Below are 19,577 nucleotides of genomic sequence, written 5' to 3'. Positions count from 1 at the left end.
GATATCTGTAGTGTGTGTGTGTGTGTGATATCTGTAGTGTGTGTGTGTGTGTGATATCTGTAGTGTGTGTGTGTGATATCTGTAGTGTGTGTGTGTGTGATATCTGTAGTGTGTGTGTGTGATATCTGTAGTGTGTGTGAGGCAGGGGCGTAACTGCCACAGTCTGGCAAGTCAGGGGCCCGACAGGTCAGAGGCACCCGACTCCCCCCGTCGTAGCCGCCGCAGTGAACTATACCGGCGTTTATGATGCCGGTACAGTTCAAAGCAATGATGGAGGAAAGAGCGTCAGCTGATGCTCCCTCTCCCATCATTCCCCTCTGTCTCTGACACTGCGGGTGCGTGATGACATCACTTCATCGCGCACCCACTGTGTGTGGGGCCCAAGCAGTGCAGCATCTGCACAGGTCATGGTGGACGCCATATTGGCAAAGCCTGTGGCGGCTGCTGCGATCGGGAACAGGCGGTTCCAGAGCTAGTGGGGGGCACGTGGACCAAGCCACCCAGGAGGGGGATGCCGCAGCGGCTCAGCCATATGGAGGATCCGGGGATGAACATGGAGGTGTACGGGACCGGCGGAAGTGAGGTGTGTCTGCTGCCCGTGTGTCGCCGTCTCTGCCCCCAGCGTCCCTGGCCCCCTGTGACACCAGCCCCGTTTCCTCCCTGCTGTCCCGTGCCCCATGTCCTAGTAGGTCCCCAAGTTCAGGTCATTGTGCTCCTCCGGGTCCTCCGTACACACCTTGTTCCTCATCCCCTGGTCTCCCAATGCTCCTCATCTCCCATGCCCTGAGTCCTCCTGCACCCCCCATGCATTCCCTGCCCCTTGTCCCCATGTGACTCGTCTGCCCTGCTCTCAAGTCTCCCCTGTCCCCTTTCTCACCGTGTGTTCTCCATCTACCCTGTCCTTGTAATCCCTGTGCCCCCTTCTTCCCTCCCAAGTCTCCCCCCCATCTTCCTCTGTTCCCTTGCAGCCCTTGCGTCCCTATCTACTCTGCCCTCAGAGTCCCCTTGTGTCCTCTTGTGCCTGTCTCCCTTGCACCCTAGTCCCCATGTGTCCCATTGTGCCCTTCTCCCCTTCCTCTTAGTTCCTATGAGTCCCCTTGTGCATCTATCCCTTGTCCCCGTGTGTAGCCTTGTGTCAGTGTCCCTTGCCCACTAGTCCCTGTGTGTCCCCTTGCGCCTGTCTCCCTTGTCTCCTTATGCTTGTGTCCCTTGTCCCCGTGTGCCAGTCTCCCTTGCCCATTAGTCCCTGTGTGTCCCCTTGTCAGTCTCCCTGGCCAACTAGTCCCTGTGTGTCCCCTTGTGCCAGTCTCCCTTGTCCCCTTGTGTCAGTCTCCCTTGCCCACTAGTCCCCTTGTAACCTCCCCTGCCTCCTAGCCCCCATGTGTCCCCTTGTGCCTGTCTTCCTTGCTCCCTAGCCCCCCTATGTTACCATTGTGCCTGTCTCCCCTACCCCCCTTGTGTCCTTGTCCCCTGCCCCCTAGTCACCATTTCCTCATGTCTTTCTCACTGCCCCTGTATGGAGGGGCTGCATTACACTATGAGGGGGGCTGCATTATATTCTATGGGGGTTACATTGTATTGTATAGCAGGGCTGCAGTATACTCTGTGGGGTGGCTGTATTATACTATATGTGGGCTGCATTATACTGAATCGAGGACTATGGGGAATATATTATACTATATGAAGAAATATGGTCCATCATACTATGGGAAGTGAATTGTACAACATGGATGACGATGGCGGTGCATTATACTATATGGAGCACTATGAGGAGTGTATTATACTATAAGGAGGACTCAGCAGTGTATTTTAATATATGGAGGACTATGTGGAGTGTATAATACTTAATGGAGGACTGAGGAGTGTATTATACTATATGGAGGACTATGAGGGGTGTATTATACTATATGGAGGACTGAGCAGTGTATTATACTATATGGAGCACTACGAAGAGTGTATTATGCTATATGGAGCACTATGAGGAGTGTATTTTAATATACGGAGGAGTGTATTATACTATATGGAGGACTGAGGAGTGTACAATACTATATTGGGGACTATGGGGAGTGTATTATACTATAAGGAGTACTATGGGGGTGCATTATACTTCTCATATGGATCCCCATGACTTCTATGTTAGCCCCTGATGAGTATAATGGTTTATTTTCTTTTATACATTACATAACAATGGCAGTACGGGGGACAAATATATGCCAGGATGGGGCACTGGATAGTTATGCAACTGAGATCACACTATACAACTTTGCAATAAATCTATAGTGTGCAAAATTAATAGGGAAAATGTGAATTTGGGTGGAAAATATTTTGGCATGGTGGGGGGGGGGCCCCATTTGAAAGTTCGCACCGGGGCCCATAACTTTGTAGTTACGCCACTGGTAACATATCTGATAATGGGTTTTCAAAACAATGCATTATGTTTAAAGGGAACCTGACAGCTGGATCACCACTTCCAAACTAATTATATGGCTGCATTTGCCTGATTACAGGCATCCCCATTGTATGTGGAAAGTTTACAGTATATAGTGATACATTTTCAAACTTCTTTTGCAGCATACCCAACTTTGACTAGTCAGAAAGTTAAGCGCTATGTGCTGACCAGTCCTGCCCCGTCTGCTAGCAGCATACTCTCTGAGGTGTAACTGGGATCACTGATCCAGCCTGACTCTCTCCTCCTAGAACTTTGCATTTTGCTGATGTTTGTGACTGTCACAACTTTGGATATGAGCAGAGGATGTCTAACTACTTGCTGGAGGCTTAACGTACCATTGGGGCAATCAGGGCAAAAGAGGTAAGGGAGCCCTCTTCTACCTCCAAAGCAGGTGGAACTGTGTGTTATAATGAGCTATTGGATTGCAAAGAGCCCCCATATATTGTTCTTCCACCGAGGTCCTCTTCTGTCATTGTCCGCTCCATACACTGCGATTTCCCAAAGTTGCAGTGTTTAAACAGTCGGCAGGATGAAAAGTAGTGGGAGGAAGGGGTGAAGCCAGATCAGGGACCTCAGTCACACCTCAGGGGGCATGCTATTAGCTGACAAGGCAGGACTGGCAGGACTGGCCACCGGTAGTGCATGCCTTTTTAATTAGTTAAGGTGTTTTGGATATGTGACAAAAGGAGTTTGAGAAGGTATCACTGAATACTGTAAACTTTTCCCACAGAATATGGCTATCTTTATCAAGCCTTAAAAGACAGATGTAGCCATGTAATTAGTTTAAGGTGTTTATACAGCTATCAGGTGCTTTCTAATCACTCTTAGGGTACCGTCACACAGTGGCATTTTGATCGCTACGACGGCACGATCCGTGACGTTCCAGCGATATATCCGTGACGTTCCAGTGATCTCGCTGTGTCTGACACGCTCCTGCGATCAGGGACCCCGCTGAGAATCGTACGTCGTAGCAGATCGTTTGAAACTTTCTTTCGTCGTCTAGTGTCCCGCTGTGGCGGCATGATCGCATGGTGTAACAAAGGTGTGCACGATATTGTATACGATGTGCGCATAGTAACCAACGGCTTCTACATCGCACATACGTCATGAAATTATCGCTCCAGCGGGAGCGTCACGGATCGTGCCGTCGTAGCGATCAAAATGCCACTCTGTGACGGTACCCTTAGATTTTAGCTGGTGTCATGACTTTCCATGGCTTTTTGCATCTCGTTCCTTATCTGTCCAATACTTTTTCCCTGTGTTGTTTCTCATTATTACACATCATTTGTGAACATATATGGTTTGATTTATTTGCCTGTGTGGATTGGATGGATTGTTACTGACATCTGGTGAGAATTTCAATTCAATAGCACCTGTAGAAATATATTTACACTAGATGGCAGCCCGATTCTAAAGAATCGGGAGTCTAGAATCCATATATACTTTATTTATTCAAATGTAAGAATAATACAATTAATAAATAATAGTAAGAAAGAACAAAAATAATAGGCAGTATATGGAGAAAACACCAAACAAAAGTTCAAAATTGGTGTGAAAATGTCACTGAACCACTTCACAACTAAATATATATAGTTTTGGTAAATGGTATTATCATTTTTTTGACGAAATTCGGCAGGAGCTTGAAGAGCAACGTCACTGGGCCCGCCTCCACGCAGTAGAAACTTGCTGTGAGGTAAAAATTCAAAAATCACACCAAAATGGCGGGCGGAGTGTGTCACAGTACGGCACGTTTCTGATTAGTCGCTCGCAGCAGGCGGCAACCAATCAGACACTGGACACTGTTGACGTCACTTATCTCCGGACATTAGCTCCGGACATTAGCTCCGGACATTAGCTCCGGACATTATCTCCGCACATTAGCTCCGGACATTAGCTCCGGGCATTAGCTCCGGACAAAGCCACGGAAGTTGGCAGAAATTGCAGGAAGTAGTATTCTAGGCAATTAATCTCCGGACATTAGCTCCGGACATTAGCTCCGGACATTAGCTCCGGACATTAGCTCCGGACATTAGCTCCGGACAAAGCCACGGAAGTTGGCACAAATTGCAGGAAGTAGTATTCTAGGCAATTATATATTAGATAGAACATCAGTGTTGTGTATTTGGGGGAGAGGAGACTATGAGGACCCTGCTGACTATAAGAACTTACCCTGTACAGAAGAAAAACTTATCCTGTGACTCTGGAGATGGAATAGAGATCAAGGTATGATAATCCGTAAGATGTCATAGCTCGCGTTGCAACGTAAAGTTAGGTTCACCCACTCTCTTACACGTAAGCAGTGTGGGAAATGGTTCCAGGAAAGTTTTTTTTTTGGCAAACTGCAAATTCAATCTCAAAATGTTTAAATTTGCGTGAAGCAGCAAATTTCAGAAAATTCAACTCAAACTTGATTATCTGTGAATCTGACTGACAGAAGATGAATGGTCATACTCAAAATTAGTCAGACAATTTTTCTTAATTGTCCCCTTATCATAAGATCATTTGTAGTATCTTCTTATTTCTTTGGCAAACACATAGTCTAATATATAATTGCCTAGAATACTACTTCCTGCAATTTGTGCCAACTTCCGTGGCTTTGTCCGGAGCTAATGTCCGGAGCTAATGTCCGGAGCTAATGTCCGGAGCTAATGTCCGGAGATTAATTGCCTAGAATACTACTTCCTGCAATTTCTGCCAACTTCCGTGGCTTTGTCTGGAGCTAATGTCCGGAGCTAATGTCCGGAGCTAATGTCCGGAGCTAATGTCCGGAGCTAATGTTCGGAGATAAGTGACGTCAACAGTGTCCAGTGTCTGATTGGTTGCCGCCTGCTGCGAGCGACCAATCAGAAACGTGCCGTACTGTGACACACTCCGCCCGCCATTTTGGTGTGATTTTTGAATTTTTACCTCACAGCAAGTTTCTACTGCGTGGAGGCGGGCCCAGTGACGTTGCTCTTCAAGCTCCTGCCGAATTTCGTCAAAAAAATGATAATACCATTTACCAAAACTATATATATTTAGTTGTGAAGTGGTTCAGTGACATTTTCACACCAATTTTGAACTTTTGTTTGGTGTTTTCTCCATATACTGCCTATTATTTTTGTTCTTTCTTACTATTATTTATTAATTGTATTATTCTTACATTTGAATAAATAAAGTATATATGGATTCTAGACTCCCGATTCTTTAGAATCGGGCTGCCATCTAGTATGATATAATATTATAGATTTGACTGTGGGTTAATGGTCAGAATAATAACACACTATTTGAAATCTGTTTAATTCATAAGTGACTATAACTTTCTTTACGTCACTAGCTAAACTCAAACAAGATGTGCATGTAATCACTTAAAATGTAATGTTTGCCTTTGGTAAAACCTTGTGGGACGCTGGACAATTGAGACTTTTTAGTTGAGTTGGTAAATGATAAAAGCTGGACTGTCAGTGTTTGCTCAGAATACAAGTTCTACGACCTGATCTTCTTTTAGCTCTTAGATGACAATACCGGATGGTTACTGCATTGGTAAAAGTATTGGACTAATAAACAATTAGAGGGTTAAAAAAGGAATTTTGCCAATGTCAAAATGCATGTCGCTGGAACTTAGTGGGGAGGAGGGGGGTTGTCCTGCTGTTGTCAAGAAAATTGTATCCAAGCAACCTAGTCTGAATAAGAAGGAGACATGAATGCAAACACAGCTCTATAGAGGTGACCGTGCGAGTCCGGCCAGGCCCCTGCAGGAGAGGAGGCATCCGCATGCTGCTGGGAGAAGGGACAGGGCTTCTCTTATGTCACATGTAAGGCTAATAGCTGCTTAGCCGGATATTTACAGGTAATTACACATTTCATTCCTATACTTACAGCTAATCCAGGGTTACATAACAAGACTAACTTTTTGCAACACTTTTGTAACAAATTGTAGCAAATCACGGGTGTCAAGATTTTTTTTGGAACTTACAAAGAACTTATCACTCTAATCTGACACTTCATAATGTATTCAGAAGCAAAGGTAAGATTTACAGCTGATTTTGACATCACTATATATAGGGACCAGATTTACTAACTAACCTCTCAAAAATAGACATACGGACCTATGTCTGTATCTCATTGGTGTAGAAAGTAACGTTACCAACTTACCACCCAACATCACGAAATGAGCCCTCATCATCCTAACATTAGCATTCATGTTCTCTGAACAAAATATAGTCACTAGCTTAAAATTAATGTACCTAGAAGTGTTAATAGAAAGGTTTCCCGCATATATCAATGATAGGATGAGAAATTCATCAAAGGACTCACAACTCCAGCTTGGGGTACTCTATTTTGGGCACATTTGTAGATAACTGATAAAAGTGCACCATTTCTGGATAGATGCATTATTTTTCATTTAATACTATATGGTTATTCAAATATAGTAAGTAACTCTACATACAGCAGTGTATATTACCACCCTCCATATTTCAGGCAGCCATTGTCCTTTTTTAATTGGTATAAGCTATTGTATTTGCACTTCGCTAAATTATTTACTTTAATTACATCGTTGTTTTCTCAACCTCACGGCAGATAATCCTACACAAATAAGAATTTCTCTTGGCAAACATAAGTTCCCGAAGATAGTATAAGCTTAAAACACATTACAGGAATTAATTTGTGTGAAAATTGACAACTGAGAAACAATTCAGCGCTAAAGGTGTTTAACCGACATGATACAAAGAGCTCTAAAATAGCAACGTAAGGCAAAAAACATCAATATAATAATAGTAATCTGATATAAACTGGCAATATGTTTCCATTCATCACTTAATCAGGAACATGAAACTATCTAAATTAAAAATAAGTGTTAATTATTTCATATCTTTAATCAGTGGCACAGTGATTTTCCATTTGGAAATTAGAAAAATTGTTCTTTTGATAGAATTTGTATTTTTTTTTAATCTTGTTTAGTTGTAAGTTGTAAACTCATTTAGAAGAGACTCCAGTAAGTTTAGATCACAAAATGTAAGTCATTTATTGGTTTGGCAAAGGATGAGTTACAAATACTTATTCTATGTACTAAGACATGTGTAGTTCATTGCTATATAAAGTCTGGCACTTCAGGTCAACCGCTAATGGCTTCAGATTATGAAAGTTTTTCTAGATTTCTCTACATACGTCTTCACTCTTCACTACTCTTGATGGTGTAGCATAAGAGTATTTCTAGCATTCTCTGGAATTAGGACACTACTTCATTACTGTTGGTGGTCTATGCATGAGTATTTTTATCATCTTTTAATATGTGACTTGACATAAATTATCTAATAAAAAATAATGCCCTAATAAAATTCACACTAAACAAACTACTTAAATGGACCATCACAAATTATACTCAATATTAAAAGGGTTTTCTGCTACTATAACATTTATGACCTCGATATAGGTGGTAGGACCCCACCGACCAGCTTTTACCAGGTCCAGCAGCAGCTGGATGTAATTAACCTATAGAGCTTAAAGGGACTCTGTCACCTGAATTTGGCGGGCTCTGTTAATGGTCAGATGGGCGGTGTTTTCTGTTCTTTCATGCACCCGTTCCTTTCCCGCTGGCCGCAATATTGTCTTGAATTTGATTAGGCTTCCACCGTAGTTCACGCGTGGGCAGTGCAATCTCGCCTTGCGCACGCGCAGTATGCTTTGCCCAACTGCGGGCAAAGCCGAAAAGCATTAGTGCACATGTGCCGGCACACTGTGTTCCGGGACATAGTGCGCCGGCATATGCGCACTAATGCTTTTCGGCTTTGCCCGCAGTTGGGCAAAGCATACTGCGCATGCGCAAGGCGAGATTGCACTGCGCACGCGTGTACTACGGAGGAAACCTAATCAAATTCAAGACAATATTGCGGCCAGTGGGAAAGGAAGGGGTGCATGACAGAACAGAAAACACCGCCCATCTGACCATTAACAGAGCCTGCCAAATTCATGTGACAGAGTCCCTTTAACCCCTTTCTGACATCGGACATACTATCCCGTCGAGGTGGGGTGGGCCCCCATGACCATGGACGGGATAGTACGTCCAGCGCGATCGGCGGCGCTCACGGGGGGAGCGCCGCCGATCGCGGCCGGGTGTCAGCTGCCTATCGCAGCTGACATCTGGCACTATGTGCCAGGAGCGGTCACGGACCGCCCCCGGCACATTAACCCCTGGCACACCGCGATCAAAGATGATCGCGATGTGCCGGCAGTGCAGGGAAGCATCGCGCAGGGAGGGGGCTCCCTGCGGGCTTCCCTGAGCCCCCCGCAGCAACACGATGTGATCGCGTTGCTGCGAGGGTCTTACCTCCCTCCCTGCCTGCTCGAGCCCCGGATCCAAGATGGCTGCGGATCCGGGTCCTGCAGGGAGGGAGGTGGCTTCACAGAGCCTGCTCAGAGCTCAGATCACCGATCTGTGATGTCCCCCCCGGGACAAAGTAAAAAAGTAAAAAAAATTTTTTTCAAATGTGTAAAAAAAAATAAAAAAAAATATTCCAAAATAATGAAAAAAAAAAAATATTATTCCCATAAATACATTTCTTTATCTAAATTTAAAAAAAAACAATAAAAGTACATATATTTAGTATCACCGCGTCCGTAACGGCCTGACCTATAAAACTGGCCCACTAGTTAACCCCTTCAGTAAACACCGTAAGAAAAAAAAAAAAAAAACGAGGCAAAAAACAACGCTTTATTATCATACCGCCGAACAAAAAGTGGAATAACACGCGATCAAAAAGACAGATATAAATAACCATGGTACCGCTGAAAACGACATCTTGTCCCGCAAAAAACGAGCCACCATACAGCATCATCAGCAAAAAAATAAAAAAGTTATAGTCCTGAGAATAAAGCGATGCAAAAATAATTATTTTTTTAGGGTTAGGGCTAGGGTTAGGGTTAGGGCTAGGGTTAGGGCTACAGTTTGGGTTGGGGCTAAAGTTAGGGTTCGGGTTGGGGCTAAAGTTACAGTTAGGGTTTAGATTACATTTACAGTTGGGAATAGGGTTGGGATTAGGGTTAGGGGTGTGTCAGGGTTAGAGGTGTGGTTAGGGTTACTGTTGGGATTAGGGTTAGGGGTGTGTTTGGATTAGGGTTTCAGTTATAATTGTGGGGTTTCCACTGTTTAGGCACATCAGGGGCTCTCCAAACGCGACATGGCGTCCGATCTCAATTCCAGCCAATTCTGCGTTGAAAAAGTAAAACAGTGCTTCTTCCCTTCCGAGCTCTCCCGTGTGCCCAAACAGGGGTTTACCCCAACATATGGGGTATCAGCGTACTCAAGACAAATAGGACAACAACTTTTGGGGTCCAATTTCTCCTGTTACCCTTGGGAAAATACAAAACTAAAACTAGGGGCTAAAAAATAATTTTTGTGGGAAAAAAAAAGATTTTTTATTTTCACGGCTCTGCGTTATAAACTGTAGTGAAACACTTGGGGGTTCAAAGTTCTCACAACACATCTAGATTAGTTCCCTGGGGGGTCTAGTTTCCAATATGGGGTCACTTGTGGGGGGTTTCTACTGTTTAGGTACATTAGGGGTTCTGCAAACACAATGTGACGCCTGCAGACCATTCCATCTAAGTCTGCATTCCAAATGGCGCTCCTTCCCTTCCGAGCTCTGCCATGCGCTCAAACGGTGGTTCCCCCCAACATACGGGGTATCAGCGTACTCAGGACAAATTGGACAACAACTTTTGGGGTCGAATTTCTCCTCTTACCCTCGGGAAAATACAAAACTGGGGGCTAAAAAATAATTTTGGGGGGAAAGATTTTTTTTTTTAATTTTCACGGCTCTGCGTTACAAACTGTAGTGAAACACTTGGGGGTTCAAAGCTATCACAACACATCTAGATGAGTTCCTTAGGGGGTCTAGTTTCCAAAATGGTGTCACTTGTGGGGGGATTCTACTGTTTAGGTATATTAGGGGCTCTGCAAACGCAATTTGACACCTGCAGACCATTCCATCTAAGTCTGCATTCAAATGGCACTCCTTCCCTTCCGAGCCCTCCCATGTGCCCAAACAGTGGTTCCCCCCACATATGGTGTATCATTGCACTCAGGACAAATTGGACAACAAATTTTGGGGTCCAATTTCTCCTGTTACCCTCGGGAAAATACAAAACTGGGGGCTAAAAAAATAATTTTTGGGGGAAAAAAATTTTGTTTTATTTTTACGGCTCTGCATTATAAACTTCTGTGAAGCACTTGGTGAGTCAAAGTGCTCAACACACCTCTAGAAAAGTTCCTTAGGGGGCCTAAAGTCAAAGTGCTCACCACACCTCTAGAAAAGTTCCTTAGGGGGCCTACTTTTCAAAATGGTGTCACTTGTGGGGGGTTTCAATGTTTAGGCACATCAGTGGCTCTTCAAACGCAACATGGCGTCCCATCTCAATTCCTGTCAATTTTGCATTGAAAAGTCAAACGGCGCTCCTTCCCTTCCGAGCTCTCCCATCCACCCAAACAGTGGTTTACCCCCACATATAGGCTATCAGCGTACTCAGGACAAATTGTACAACAACTTTTGGGGTCCAATTTCTTCTCTTACCCTTGGGAAAATAAAAAATTGGGGGCGAAAATATAATTTTTGTGAAAAAATATGATTTTTTATTTTTACGGTTCTACATTATAAACTTCTGTGAAGCACTTGGTGGGTCAAAGTGCTCACCACACCTCTAGATAAGTTCCTTAGGGGGTCTACTTTCCAAAATGGTGTCACTTGTGGGGGGTTTCAATGTTTAGGCACATCAGGGGCTCTCCAAACGAAACATGGCGTCCCATCTCAATTCCAGTCAATTTTGCATTGAAAAGTCAAATGGCGCTCCTTCGCTTCCGAGCTCTGCCATGCGCCCAAACAGTGGTTTACCCCCACATGTGGGGTATTGGCGTACTCAGGACAAATTGTACAACAATGTTTGGGGTCCATTTTCTCCTGTTACCCTTGGTAAAATAAAACAAATTGGAGCTGAATTAAATTTTTTGTGAAAAAAAGTTAAATGTTCATTTTTATTTAAACATTCAAAAAATTCCTGTGAAGCACCAGAAGGGTTAATAAACTTCTTGAAAATGGTTTTGAGCACCTTGAGGGGTGTAGTTTTTAGAATGGTGTCACACTTGGGTATTTTCTATCATATAGACCCCTCAAAATGACTTCAAATGAGATGTGGTCCCTAAAAAAAAATGGTGTTGTAGAAATGAGAAATTGCTGGTCAACTTTTAACCCTTATAACTCCCTAACAAAAAAAAATTTTGATTCCAAAATTGTGCTGATGTAAAGTAGACATGTGGGAAATGTTACTTATTAAGTATTTTGTGTGACATATCTCTGTGATTTAATTGCATAAAAATTCAAATTTCTAAAATTGCGAAATTTTCATAATTTTTGCCAAATTTCCGTTTTTTTCACAAATAAACGCAGGTACTATCAAATAATTTTTACCATTGTCATGAAGTACAATATGTCACGAGAAAACAATGTCAGAATCACTGGGATCCGTTGAAGCGTTCCAGAGTTATAACCTCATAAAGGGACAGTGGTCAGAATTGTAAAAATTGGCCCGGTCATTAACGTGCAAACCACCCTTGGGGGTAAAGGGGTTAAGACTTCAGCTCCATCACACTGTTGAGTTACTGATGCTGGGGACTGTTGACTAGATATAGCTCTGGCAAAAATTAAGAGACCACCACATAAAATCCCTGTCATGGGCAGCCCAATCTCCAGACGTGAACCCCAATGAAAACCTCTGGAATGTAATAAAGAGTATGATGGATAGTCACAAGCCATCACACAAAGAACTGCTTACATTTTTGCACCAGAAGCAGTGTGAAAAAATGGTGGAAAGCATGCCAAGAGGCATGAAAGCTGTGATTAAAATTCATGGTTATTCCACAAAATATTGATTTCTGAACTCTTCCTGAGGTAAAACATTAGTATTGTTGTTTCTAAATGATTATGAGCTTGTTTTCTTTGCATTATTTGGGGTCTGAAAGCACTGTTTTTTTAATTTTGACAATTTCTCCTTTTCAGAAAAAAATAAATAAATATTGCTTGGATATTCAGAGACATGTTGTCAGAAGTTTATAGAATAAAAGAACAAATTACATTTTACTCAAAAATATACCTATAAAGAGAAAAATCAGACAAACTGAACATTTTGCAATCGTCTCGTCATTTTTGCCAGAGCTATATATTCAATTAACAGGAGCAGATCTGCCGTATCTGGCAGCAGTCTATAAAGAGAGAACAGAACTGTGCTGGTCCACTCCATACACTGTATACATCCGACCACTGCAAGAACTGGTGACAGATGATCAGTGGTGATGCGGGTCTCTGATTCCCAGTGATATTTATTCTAGATTGTGAGCCCCAACAGGGACAGTGATGATAATGTGTGCAAACTGTAAAGCGCTGCGGAATATGTTAGCGCTATATAAAAATAAAGATTATTATTATTATTATTATATTTACAACCTAGGTTGATCATCACTATAATAGCAGTTTTACATGTTATTTTCAAAGTTAGATTGTTATGTGCAATAATGAAATCACGAAGGATTCCAGAAATATGTCTGCTTGCAAAAATCTACTATATAATTGTCTAAGGCAGGGGTCCCCAACTCCAGGCCTCGAGGGCCGCCAACAGTGCAGGTTTTCAGGATTTCTTTAGTATTGCATTGGTGGTAATGTGATCATCTGCACAGGTGATGATTCCAACCCCTGTGCAATACTAAGGAAATCCTGAAAACCTGCACTGTTGGCGGCCCTCGAGGCTTGGAGTTGGGGACCACTGGTCTAAGGGTCACTTCCGTCTTTCTGTCCTTCTGTCTATCTGTCACAGATATTCATTGGTCGCGGCCTCTGTCTTTCCTGGAAATCCAAGTCGCTGATTGGTCGCGGCAAAACAGCCACGACCAATCAGCGACAGGCACAGTCCGGAAGAAAATGGCCCGCATACTCCCCTCTGGTCAGCGCTCACACAGGGTTAATGCCGGCAGTAACGGACCGCGCTATGCCGTGGGTAGCGCACTCCGTTACCGTCGCTATTAACCCTGTGTGTCCCCAACTTTTTACTATTGATGCTGCCTAAGCGGCATCAATAGTAAAAAAATGTAATGTTAAAAATAATTAAAAAAAACAAAAAACCTGCAATACTCACCCTCCGTTTTCCGCCGAGCCGCTCGCGCCTGCCGCCATCTTCCGTTCCCAGCGATGCATTGCAAAATTACCCAGAAGACTTAGCGGTCTCGCGAGACCGCTAAGTCATCTGGGTAATTTCGCAATGCATCCTGGGAACGGAAGATGGCGGCAGCCGCGCGCTCATCGCCTGCACCACAGCCTCGCTGGATTTGATCCCGGCGGGTGAGTATATAACTATATTTTATTTTAATTATTTTTTTTAACAGGGATATGGTGCCCACACTGCTGTATACTACGTGGGCTGTGTTAGCTACCACGTGGCTGCTATATACTACATAGGCAGTGTTATATACTATGTGGGCTGTGTGATATACTCCATGGGCTGGGCAATATACTATGTGACTGGGCAATATACTACGTGACTGGGCAATATACTACGTGACTGGGCAATATACTATGTGGCTGGGCAATATACTACATGGACATGCATATTCTAGAATACCCGATGCATTAGAATCGGGCCACCATCTAGTGTTCAATAATTGTCCACAATTATTACAATTTTGATATATTGCCAAATAAGTTTCAAGGTTTCTGATCTACTGACTTTTCAAGAAATTAGTAGACTACCAGACCTCACCTGGTCATACATTACATTGTCAGCATGTAATACTGGTTTGCCATTGCAGGGGAATTGTATTGCTTTTTGAAGAATCAAGTTCAGGAAATAAGTATTTCGCAGAGGTTTCAAATGCCAGTAATCAGCTGATTGTCATGTCTGATTCAGTTAAAGTCTTGATTGTCTTGATGGCTCATTTTCAACTCTTTAAACCACAAAGGGCTGCTGAAGCCATGAATTAGAAGACCACTCCATTATCAACACTCCATAGAATGGAAAAAAAAAACTATGGGAGCAAGAAAAAAATCCTGCATTACAAATGTTTCAACCTGTTCTACAGAGGATTGAGCATAATGCAGCCGCTTGTAGCATTGTCTTACTTCACACATGGACTGAGAGGATAGTCAGATAGGGAAATGCATTAACTAACAGTGAATACTTAAACAATTGAATACATATAACTATGTAGCAATGCTGAGATTTCCCTAGAGCAGATTCAACTTCTAATCTCCTGTGTTGTAGTAAAATGATGCATTATCAATTTATCAGTGGTTTTCCATTCAATAGGTCCTTTGCCCTCATACACATTAGACTAATGTTGGCCAAACCTGCTGAGATCAATGTGTTGGTCCAACAGTTTAATGTGTGTGGGGCACCGACCGATTGATGTCGCTGGGGATGTCGATCATGCATGTCCGATTTTGGACTACCGATCACATGAGAGACTATCAGCTGATACGTTTTTCACCCTACAGCAATCTAATATATATATAAGGTAATATGTTAAAGGCACACTAAAAAGAAAATGTCCCTCCTGTGACTGTGGCTAAGAGCCATGCACATATGATGGTTCGAAATGCGAAGGCGATTAAACTTTACTATTGCCAGGATGTTTTGTTTAAAGGTACACAACGTGTCTTAATGTAAATTTACCATAGTTTATGATCTATTTTATACAATATGTATGTGTGCATAGTCCTATTTTTTCAATTGATTACATGATTTTGGAATGAGGGATAAAAAGGATTCTGGGAGTAATAGGGATAATTTAGTGTGCTGTATTTAAATAATGGAGGAAATCTTCATACAGTAATTCCAAGGAATGTCCTTCAAATGAATGGCTCATAGGTACATTACAATGCAGTGCAGGGAGACATATGGCATCAATATTTAAAGGCATCCTGACAAATAAGAAAAAAAAGTATTAGATAATAAAAGTTAGTTCCTGGCACAAAAAAACTAGAAAAAGATTTGTGTATTTGAGCATGAGGAATATTAATTTGGGGTGTATACATGTTATACAGTATATCCCAAAAGTAAGTTCAAAATGATCCCAAAAGGAGGGGATCATACTCTGCTTCAGTATGTTACAGTACATGTTGGAATTCATGGCTTCCTCAATGAATTGTAGCTCCCCACAGCTGGCCGCACTCATGCAGCTGCAAACCGTGACACTCCCACCACCATGTTTGACTGTAGGCAAGATAGACTTGTCTTTGTACTCCTCACCTAGTTGTTGCCACACATGCTTGACACCGTCTGAATCAAATAAGTTTATCTTGATCTCATCAGACCACAGGACATGGTTCCAGAAATGCATATGTACTATGACAGTTGAAAATTGTGTAAGGAGAGCAACAGGAATGTGTTTCATTGTCTGTCATGGGTCCTGTGAGCATTGTTATCCTCTGTGCCTCTGACTTAATAGTGTCGTGCTTTCCAGGCATGGTTCTATGGTAACGTCACCCAAATTAAAAGGTATTGTTCTGTGTTTTGCAGAAGTCTGAACGAGCAAGTCCCATTCAACTATATTCGTAGGACATCTACATAGCAACACATAACAGGTGAATCAAACTGTTTTACATTATGTTATTTTAACACTGGTAATTTACATTAAAAAAATCAGCAATAAAGCAATATTGAATATGCATTTTATGGTGCATGATACAGTGGCATGTAAATGCTTGGATACCCACAGTCAAAATTAATGTTATTGTGAACAGTTAAGGAAATTGATGATGAAATAATCACTAATAGGTCTAAATTTAAAGATGACACATTCCCTTTGTATTTTAGGCATAAAAAATATAAACTGCTCAAAAAAATAAAGGGAACACTAAAATCCCACATCCTAGATATCACTGAATGAAATATTCCAGTTGAAAATCTTTATTCATTACATAGTGGAATGTGTTGAGAACAATAAAACCTAAAAATGATCAACGTAAATAACAACTAATATCCCACGGAGGTCTGGAGTTGGAATGATGAAAATAAAGTTACAGGCTTATCCAACTTCAGTGGAAATGCCTCAAGACAGGAAATGATGCTCTGTAGTATGTGTGGCCTGCACGGGACTGTATGAACTCCCTACAATGCCTGGGCATGCTCTTGATGAGCCGGCAGATGGTCTCCTGAGTGATCTCCTCCCAGACCTGGACTAAAGCATACACCAACTCCTGGACAGTCTGTGGTGCAACGTGACGTTGGTGGATGGTGCGAGACATGATGTACCATATGTGTTCAATCGGATTCAGGTCTGGGGAATGGGCGGGCCAGTCCATAACTTCAATGCCTTCATCTTGCAGGAACTGCTGACACACTCCAGCCGCATGAGGTCTGGCATTGTCCTACATTAGGAGGAACCCAGGGCCAACCGCATCACCATATGGTCTCACAAGGGGTCTGAGGATCTCATCTCGGTACCTAATGGTAGTCAGCCTACCTCTGGCAAGCACATGGAGGGCTGTGTGGCCCACCAAAGAAATGCCACCCCACACCATTACTGACCCACTGCCAAACCGGTTATGCTGAAGGATGTTGTAGGCAGCAGATCGCTCTCCACGGTGTCTCCAGACTCTGTCCCGTCTGTTGCATGTGCTCAGTGTGAACCTGTTTTCATGTGTGAAGAGCACAGGGCACCAGTGGCGAATTTGCCAATCCTGATGTTCTGTGTCAAATGCCAAGCGCCCTGCATGGTGTTGGGCTGTGAGCACAACCCCCATCTGTGGACGTCGGGCACTCAGTCCATCCTCATGGAGTCGGTTTCTAACTGTTTGTGCAGACACATGCACATTTGTGGCCTGCTGGAGGTCATTTTGCAGGGTTCTGGCAGTGCTCCTCCTGTTCCTCCTTGCACAAAGGCTGAGGTAGTGGTCCTGCTGCTGGTTTGTTGCCCTCCTACGGCCCCCTCCACGTCTCCTGGTGCACTTGCCTGTCTCCTGGTAGTGCTTCAGCCCCTGGACACTAAGCTGACAGACAAAGCAAATCTTCTTGCCACAGCTCGCATTGATGTGCCATCCTGGATGAGCTGCACTACCTGAGCCACTTGTGTGGGTTGTAGAATCCGTCCCATGCTACCATGAGTGGGAAAGCACAACCAACATTCAAAAGTGACCAAAACATCAGCCAGAAAGCATTGGTACTGAGATGTGGTCTGTGGTCCCCACCTGCAGAACCACTCCTTTATTGAGTGTGTCTTGATAATTGCCAATAATTTCCCTCTGTTGTCCATTCCATTTGCACAAAAGCATGGGAAATTGATTGTCAAACAGTGTTGCTTCCTAAGTGGACAGTTTGATTTCACAGAAGTTTGATTTACTTGGAGTTATATTCTGTTGTTTACGTGTTCCCTTTATTTTTTTGAGCAGTTTATTTTCATATTTTACATTTTAAAAATAACAAAAGGAAAAATGGGCCGATGCAAAAGTTTGGGCACCCTGCATGGCTAGAACCTAGTAGCACCCCCTTTTGCAAGTATCACAGCTTGTAAACAGTTTTTATAGCCAGACAAGAGCCTTTCAATTCTTGTTTGAGGGATTTTCGTTCATGGGTTGTCTTGCATGCACTGCTCTTTTGAGGTCTAGCTGCAGATTTTCAATTATGTTCAGATAAGGGGACTGTGATGGACATGGTAAAACCTTCAGCTTGCGCCTTTTGAGTTATTCTATTGTGGATTTTGACTTGTGTTTAGGATCATTATCCCTTTGTAGAAGTCATCCTCTTATCAACTTCAGCTTTTTTTTCATATGGTTTTATGTTTGCATCAAGAATTTATTGAAATGTCATTGAATCCATTCTTCTCTCTTTACCTGAAATGTTACCTGTGCCATTGGCTGCAACACAAACAACCCCAAAGTATGATTGATCCACCCACATGATTCATGGTTGGCAAAATGTTCTTTTCCTGAAATTATGTGCTCTTTTTATGCACACATACCTTTGATCATTGTGGCCAAAGAGTTCCATTTTAACCTTATTGGTCCAAAGAACTTGATTCCAATATGCATCAGGCTTGTTCAGATGTTCTTTAGCATAGTTCTGACTCTAAATTTTATGGTGAGCATGCAGGAGAGATTTTCTTTTGATGACTCTTCCATGAAGGTCATATTAGTGCAGGTGTGCGCAGTGGTTAGCACTGCAGCCTTGCAGCGCTGGGGTCCTGGGTTCTAATGCCACCCAGGACAACATCTGCAAAGAGTTTGTATGTTCTCTCCGTGTTTGTGTGGGTTTCGTCCGGGTACTCCGGTTTCCTCCCACATTCCAAAGACATACTGATAGGGAATTTAGATTGTGAGCCCCAACGGGGACAGCGATGATAATGTGTGCAAAACTGTAAAACGCTGCGGAATATGTTAGCGCTATATAAAAATAAAGATTATTATTATTATTATTATTTTATTATTATAGGTGTTTCTGAACAGTAGAACAATGTAGCACAACTCCAGAGTCTGCTAAATCTTTGTGACAGTCTTTTGAAGTCAAGCGGGGGTTCTGATTTGCCTCTCTAGAAATCCTACGAGCAACTCTCACTGAAATTTTTCTTGGTCTTCCAGACCTTATCTTGGCCTCAACTGTTCCTGTTAACAGTCATTTCTTAATTGCATTTCGAACTGAGAAAAGGGCAACTTAAAAGAAGAACCCATGGCTGGTTTTTTTGGCACAACATTAGAGGAGGCTGGATTTTTATAAAACTGGGAAATTTGCATTACCTGGCCTTTTCAAATTATGATAGTGAGCAAGCCATAACCCTAACAGGCTAATTAAGGTCTGAAACCTTGGTCAGCCCATTTTTGCTTTTGTAATTTTTAAGATGTTAAAGATTAAAATATTTTTTTTGCCTAAATACAAAGGAAATGTGTCATCTTTTACTTTAGGCCTTTTAGAAATCATTTTATCTTCAATTTGCTTAACTGTTCACAAAAACAGAAATTTTGACCAGGGGTGCCCAAACTTTTACATATCACTGTATATGTCTAATTCTAATAGTAAAGTTTAAATGGGTTCTTCATATCTTTAAACTTTGAGAGCTATCCTTAGGGTGCGATCATACTGCATTTGCCATGGCTATTAAATGACTGCCTATTGGCTA

At 42.6% G+C, this 19,577-nt stretch overlaps 1 protein-coding gene across 4 annotated transcripts in view; it reads left to right on the top strand.

Moving 5' to 3' along the window:
• Positions 1–6,145: 6,145 nt before the first annotated feature.
• TBATA (thymus, brain and testes associated) overlaps positions 6,146–19,577 on the top strand; it is a 70,085-nt gene continuing 56,653 nt past the window's right edge. For 2 of the 4 annotated variants that reach the window (XM_069753205.1, XM_069753206.1), the window contains exons 1-2: positions 6,161–6,278; positions 15,986–16,050. The gene's annotated coding sequence lies outside the window, so the exon portion shown is untranslated. Of the gene's footprint in view, positions 6,279–6,368; positions 6,456–15,985; positions 16,051–19,577 lie in introns of those variants that run through there. The other 2 variants (XM_069753203.1, XM_069753204.1) reach the window with 2 other exon arrangements.

This window comes from Ranitomeya imitator, chromosome 2 (genome assembly GCF_032444005.1).
Source record: "Ranitomeya imitator isolate aRanImi1 chromosome 2, aRanImi1.pri, whole genome shotgun sequence".
NCBI classification, from domain to species: Eukaryota; Metazoa; Chordata; class Amphibia; order Anura; family Dendrobatidae; genus Ranitomeya; species Ranitomeya imitator.
This window is presented reverse-complemented; position numbering and strand designations above follow the sequence as displayed.